This window comes from Chaetodon trifascialis, chromosome 11, assembly GCF_039877785.1.
Source record: "Chaetodon trifascialis isolate fChaTrf1 chromosome 11, fChaTrf1.hap1, whole genome shotgun sequence".
NCBI lineage: Eukaryota > Metazoa > Chordata > Actinopteri > Chaetodontiformes > Chaetodontidae > Chaetodon > Chaetodon trifascialis.
In genome coordinates this window covers 11,644,519-11,651,438 of record NC_092066.1, presented here as the reverse complement: position 1 = coordinate 11,651,438, position 6,920 = coordinate 11,644,519, and positions in this window count along the sequence as shown.

The following is a 6,920-nucleotide window of genomic DNA, read 5'->3' as shown; positions in this document are numbered from 1 at the left end:
CCCAGGGAAGTGCTTCCTGAGGGAGCCACAGGTAACACACCTGCCCATATAGGCCGTGCTGTTGACTCAAGCCCAATATGGCCACCTGTAACCACTGGTAACCAGTTTAAAGGAAAATGCTCGTTCCCTGTGCAGGAGAACAGCAAGCCAGCCACTGAAAAAGAGCATTATTGTTATTATGCCTTCAACAGTCAGTATATTTTTAATTAAACACAAAGTTCTTGTAGCGTTTATTTTTCCATCATGTGTGTATTATTTAATGACAGAATGAAGTCAAACCACATCACCAGCACACACACACACACACACACACACACACACACACACACACACACACACACACACACACACACACACACACACACACACACAGAGTTTTTGAGGAAATGCAAGAAAGTCACAAGATCCTGTATTTGGGATTCTGTAAAATGAGGAATAAGTATACAAACATACTTAATACAGAGAGTGTCAGTGCAGAGTGCAGATCATCAGGGCGTAGGAGGAGGAACTTGTTCTGTCTCCACCCATCCCTCTGGCAAACCATAAAGAGTCTGCAGTTCTGCTTTACTAGTGCAATAAACCAGTGAGAACCAACTGGGATTTCAACATTGATTTTTGCCTGAAAGCTGGTTGGTCTTCGGTCTAAACGTCTAAGGCCTCAACATCAGCGTGTCCCAAATCACAAATCTGGTCAAACATTTTCAGAATTTGTTCAGTTGTAAGTTGAAAGACAGAAGATATTGATAAGTGTGAAGGCGATTCTCCAAAGTCATACTGCATTGGTAGATGAAATGTGGCCTACACAAAGACGTAATTTCAATAGATTTAATGTTTCATATAAAATGTCATTAATATGGGACTATCTAGACTCTGTGCTGCCGATAAGAAGCTTCCAGAACATCACAATGGGAGTAGTTGTACATACATGTAAAATAATGTGCTTACAGCTGTAACACACAGGTGCAAGTGCTTGCACCAGTACTTGCTAGCCAGGTGAACACGAAGCTTCATGCTAGCTACATACTTCTGAGTACGTGTGCTACTGAATTTCAATAAAATAAACGAGAAATTAGCCCCATTAGTTCATTTTTATGCCGCTCACGTGGCAGGCTAGGTGGCTCGTTCTCACATGCTAACACTTTAAGCTAGCAGCCAGTGAGCATTTTTACATTCAATAGATGTTTAAAATATGACAATGTCACTGAAAGATGTTCAAAACCTGTTTAAAAGTGATGATTTTTGACACATTTAGACTTTATTCCACCAGGATTTGCAATAGTGAAAAGATGTGCAAAGAAAAGCTTATCAGCATTTTGGAGCCTAACTAAGAAACCACATTCAAATTTGTCAGTTTAAAGCCAGAATTGCAAATCTGGGTGAAATATGGTCTAAATGTGAATGTTTAATCAACGTCGTCATGTAGTCGATGGAATATGTTTTTATTGTTAACTGCTGCCATTTTTTAAACGTCTTTTCAACTGGAAAATGTGAGCAAAAATCTGTAACACAGCAGAAAATGACCATGTCTGTTGTATATGGACAACAGTGTATGCACAGTGTGTGAAGGAAGCTTTCAAACGCTGTACTATCATTATATTTTGAAGGTTGAGTCTGAGTGATTAACAAATCAAGAGTCTGTGTTTGTGTAAAAAAGAACTTTTAAGTTGGCCGGTGGTGAAAAATCAGATCAATTTCTCACTTTAAAAGAAGCCAAGAGGTCTGCAGTTATAAGTGTTAGTAAGACATTAATAATAATTTCTTCTACTATGTAACTGATCGAATCAGGAGTTGTAAATCTTAATTAGTAGTTATTAAACCAATTTTGTTTCACACCATCTTCAGCTCTTTGCAGCAGGTGACACAGGGCCTTGCTAATGAGATGCAGAGGGAGGATAAACACTAGCCAACTGATATTTCACAACCTGGCAACCCTAAACCTTTCCTCATTAATGGCTTATTGCTAATCTATAAAGAAATAATAAATTATTTACTACCCATCAATAAATCCACAACTTTTAAACCCCTTATTAAGTATGTCCTATTATAGCATGCCGGGTCCATTCTTTATTGCAGCACATCACATTTCCATCACATGCTGTGTTGAACATTTTAATAAACAAAATCAGTCTGAGCAGTATCAGATGATTAAGTCTATTAATATTTTGCAATCTCTTGCCCACACTTTACTGAAATTCCACCACTGGTTTTGTAAGAGACATAATGATAGTTACACATAGTCACCAAACTGAGCTGAACATAGATGAATTAGAACCATGATTATTCTGTGTTGCGACACTCATTGTGAGGGATTTAAGGAAGCCTAATGGGAACTGGATGACCAGAACAATATTTATGACAGCAAAGAGATCAATATTGGTCAAGTCTGATTTACACCCACTGGCTCCATCACCTATATTTATCTGATCATGTGATGGTAAAGTCCTCGTCATCTACAGAACATTAAGTTTAGCAATGCCTCACCCTTCTGGCCATAATGTGCTAATACGCACTTTTTTCTTCACTGAAGGTGTTGTATCATGCAGATTTTTTTATTTTTTATTTAGTTTTTTTTTTTTTTTTTTTTGCTCCTACAAGTTAAAACATTTTATTTTAGTTATTTATTTATTTGGACTATTTGAACTGTTATCCTTCTATTTTTCAATTATATTGTGTAAATGTAAATAATAGCCCACAATTGTGACATATTACATTGGAGTAGACCTTACTGTGACCCCAGCTTATTTCACGTTTGACATGCATTTTAAGAATTAACACAGAGCTATCAGGCATTAGTGCATGTATAGCAAGCATCACAGATCCGGAGCGGCCCCTGGGTTGACGACTAAGGGCCCCCACCGCACACTAAGGGCGTGCAGTGTCTTGTTGTGTCTTGTTACACACTGATGACCCCTGCTGTCAAACTGGAGAAACAACACTTCTCTCCTCTCGCTGCCTTTTATCTTTCAGCAATAATGCAACATGAACAGCTTCATATGTTTTGTGTTTTGCAGATTGTTGACATTGCAGCAGGTGTTGGTGAGATATAGATGCGGTGGGCATTTCCTTTGACCGTTTAGCAGGTTTGAAATTCTAATAAATGACAGCTTGTCTCTAAAATTAAGCTGTTAGATACAAATGATTTACCTGTCAGTGTGCTGTGCAACAGCTAGTGAACAGATTATAAATAGCTTTTTATGAAATAAGGTGGTTCACTTTCTTTTGCCTGCAGCTCTACTGTCTTAATGACAAAAATAAAAACACATTACAACTCAGCAGACACCCAGACAATGCTTTCTGTTGCACTGTGTGCAGAATTTATCACATGGCTGTGTGCCAACAGAAACCAGTCGACCGTTGTGCCGTCTATCTGTGCTGTTTATCATTCATTCAAACCTGCTTGTTACCCTCCCTAGCAACTAATTCAGGTGTGTCCAGGATCCGCCCTTAGGCGTTGCTATGAGTCAGTGTGTGTGTGTGTGTGTGTGTGTGTCGTGCTATCTGTCTGTCTGTCTGTGTGTCATAAACCGGCTGGTTTCACATGAAGTGTAAGGCAGAATCCAAATCCAAAGGTGTGCCTGAGCTTCCACACTGCAGTGAGTAATTTGAAAGCATTCTGCAGTGAAAACACACGTACTTTTCCTTTTCACAATCAGATTACAGTATGTGTATCTGTATGTGTGCAACGCTGCTAGTCATTATTTAATAGATTTACAGAATGAGATTGAATGATCAAGTATGGTGATACTCCTTCCTCAGGAGAACAATGTGAACATAAAAAGACAGTTTTTATGCACTTTAGGTCCAAAGTCCAAGAGACAGACTAATGCAAGTTTGTAAGATTTATTCCTTAATGTTACTTTACAGTAGATAATGAAAAGCAATCAGTTCCTGAGAATTGTAAACACTCTTTGCAAGACTATACACACACTAATGAACAAAGACTTTAATAAGCCTTGAGTCATTCTTGCAGACAAGCAAATACTGTTAAAGGAAAGGCGGTTAACACCAAAGGGGTTTTTTTCTCTTCTTTTTTTTCAGCCTTTGTTGTCGGTCATGTAATATTCAGTGACCTGAAGAGTTTACATTCTACACTGACACACCTCTTCCTCCATAATGGCCATTTTAAGGTGGATTCTCATAGTTCTATGGTAATTATTGCACTCTATGTTACTCTATACACTCTTGAAATAATTGGGTTTAGCAATGGGGAGGCACAGTGGGGTAGCAGGTAGTGTGCGTGCCTCACAGCAAGAAGGTCGTCGGTTCGATCTCTGGGTCGGGCAGGGCCTTTCTGTGTGAAGCACCCTGGCACCCACCTCCTCCCGGCTTCCTCCCATAGACCAAAAACATGCTCATTAGGTTAATTGGTGACTTAAAATTGTCCTTAGGCGTGAGTGGTTGTTTGTCTATATATGCTGCCCTGCAGTCAGCTGGCTCAGATAGGGATAGGCTCCAGCCCCCCCCCACCCCCCCCCACCCCAAAAGGGATAGTGGGATAGTCCATAGAAGATGGATGGATGGATGGATGGATGGATGGATGGGTTTAGCAATCCCAAACAAGATTACAAAGAGATAAAATGTGAAACAGTTATTAGAAACTTTTACATGTGCTGAAGGTAATGACAGAACCAGTGACGGTCCTGTGAAGCATTGTTGTGTGAAGCAGTGGAAAGTCTGAGGAGCCGTCTGTATGTTAACAGGCTGCTGGAGAAACTCAGATCAGGACACTACATTAATAACCGAGACAATGTTAATTGTCCCTGCAAGCTAATAAACCAGCTGTCAGGCTTTTTTTTCCCCTGTTTACTCAGTGAATGATGTCACCGCTGGTGTCTGGAAATGATTTCACACGTGTGTTACAAGTGTCAGCAAGTCTCACAGTCATTGTGAATCACCAGACATAAGCTGTGAGAGTTAACCTGCCGTTGCACTTGCATTGTTTCTGATTAATCTTCCATTAAGTCAGGTGTCTTAGTGTGCGTCGCTTTGAGATTAATATTGCAGATGTCAGTTTGGTGTGGGTAACACATGCATGAGTGACACATTCACCATTGCAACAAATCTCCTCTTTGCAACCATGAAAAGTAGCCGTGAGTGAGCTGCACTGGAGAACGCAAACACTAAGTTAAATATTTACACCCTCTGCTGAAGAGACAGTCAGTAAAATGTATGCTTTGTCCTCACAAGGCTCTGTGCACATCTGAATGTCAAACAGAAAATATGGCTTAAAGAGAGGCATTAAGGATAAAGGAGGATAAGCCAGAGGGTGGCTCCAGTCAACGACAAGTGAATATCGCTAAATCTGACAAAAATGAGCCATCCCTGCAGCATTAGCCACGCCTTGAGGTGACTGCCCTGAAACTCCCATCTCCCAGAAAGATTAGTATCTTGCAAAAAAAAAAAAAAAATTAAAAACATGTACATGCAAAGCCCAGCAGACCATGGGAAAAAACACTCCTTACAACAATCTCAGAAAATGACTTTGAGGATTTCCTAAAATAAGGCTAAACTCTCTCTGACAGCTTTTAATGACCTGGTTTCTCCACTATCTCGTTACGCAGCACAGCGAGGTTCACTGTCCTGCTGTTCAGTCCGGTTCCTTTGGCATAAGAGCTGTTATTAGATTGAAGTTCGGAAACTTTTTGCACGTTCGGTCTTGCAGTGTCTTTTGTTTGGTGGGGGGTAAAACAAAGCAAATGCTTGAAGCAAACCCACCTGAGCCTTGTTGGAAAGAGGGCGTTGTCTTTAGGGTGGGTGTGTTCAGCATGTGAGGCCGGCCTTTCAACAAATTGTCATTATAACAGATGATAGCACAGGCAAGTCACACCAAGTTATTCACATATGTGCATTCAAGAAGTCTGAATGTGAAAAAGAAAGGGTTTGAAGATCCCAGTTTGGGGCGTTGGTTTCACAATGATCAGATCAGTTGGTGCCTCCCTCTCCTCCTGCCTCACTCATAAGTCTTGTGTGTGTTCAATGGCTATAGCACAGGGTGAAAACACCAGAGGGCACAATATGGCTGTCAGAAAGCCAACTATGTTTTCTCAGTCACAAAGGCTGTAAGTCTTTATTATGGGAGAGAAGCACTTCAGGCCTTTTATGGTCATTTCTGTGGCTATATCTTTTATATCTTTCCCTCATTTAAATCATCTGTCTTCGCCACTTTTCTCATTTAACACAAGGAAATGAAATCACTCCCAGGTGAACTGTTTACTCTTCTACTTTTCACATTTTTTTTTTCAACACTGCCTCACGCTGACCCCTGGTATGCGACCCTCCCTGCTGACTCCTCACCATTTTCACACCCTTTCACTTTTCAGAGCTCAGCCACGCCTACCTGTGGCGTGCTGTGCGTGCAGAGGAATGGTGAGATAGCAGAGCAGTAGAGACAGTGAGGCAAATAAAACATACAAAATGCACCCTGCGAGCTTGGCTATGAGCGGCTACACACAACTGCTCTCAAATGGGATCCTTTTGACCACAAGAATGTTGACCCCGGGACGACAAATTCTTTGCACAACCACTATCTCTGCTCACTCTTCTGGGAATTAAATGTGTTGTTTGTTTCATTCTTGTCAACTAGATATATGACACTATGACTTGCCAGGCCTTAAACACCTCCAGATCCTGATGTTATGACAGAGGGGGTAAAGGAGCGAGCAAATGAACCAGAAACGTACATGCAACCCAAATCTAAAAAGAAATCATGCTGCGTATCAGTGTGCTGTCTTCAGTGTGTCCGACGGATCCCTGAAACGACAGGGGGATGTCAGCTGAATTAGCAACGTGTTTTATTTTGTCCCTTTGCCAGTTGTCAAAGTAGCTATTAAAATATAAAGCAGAATCAATCAATGGAAAATCATAACAGAAAAATGCATAATTGTGCAGTTATTCCAAACACTGTAGGCTATAAATCAATT